The sequence below is a fragment of the Ceratosolen solmsi genome, unplaced genomic scaffold, assembly GCF_000503995.2.
Source record: "Ceratosolen solmsi marchali unplaced genomic scaffold, CerSol_1.0 scaffold11, whole genome shotgun sequence".
In the NCBI taxonomy this organism is placed as follows: Eukaryota; Metazoa; Arthropoda; class Insecta; order Hymenoptera; family Agaonidae; genus Ceratosolen; species Ceratosolen solmsi.
The window spans coordinates 14434180-14434666 of NW_011948416.1; positions in this window are offsets into that span (position 1 = coordinate 14434180).

Below are 487 nucleotides of genomic sequence, written 5' to 3' on the forward strand. Positions count from 1 at the left end.
CTTTAGGTTATTATTATTATTATTGTTATTGTTATTATTATTATTATTATTATTATTATTATTATTATTATTATTATTGATAATATAAAACGATTAATCATTTTAATTACCCATGAATGATAAAAATGGTTCAAATATTATTTATAAATTTTAATCAGTTTAATGCTTTCATCTTGGTTATATATAATGTTTGGAATTATCGTTATAAATATTATTTTGTGGTGAATCCTATCTTATCCTACCGAGTATTGTACTAATTTTTACGTAAAATTGTTAATAAAATTTTCAATTATTTTCATATCAAAGATAATCTTTTTACAATCTTTTTTTGTTCTCCTCGGTAAGGCATTTATGTCCGTTTATTAGTTAAGAGAGCTTCATCTTGTGTTTAACGACGCGCAAGGACTATTATTTCGTATACTTTTATGACCAAGACAATATTATCGTACATACTATGCTTTATGAACTGATAGTAGCATTTTATGCA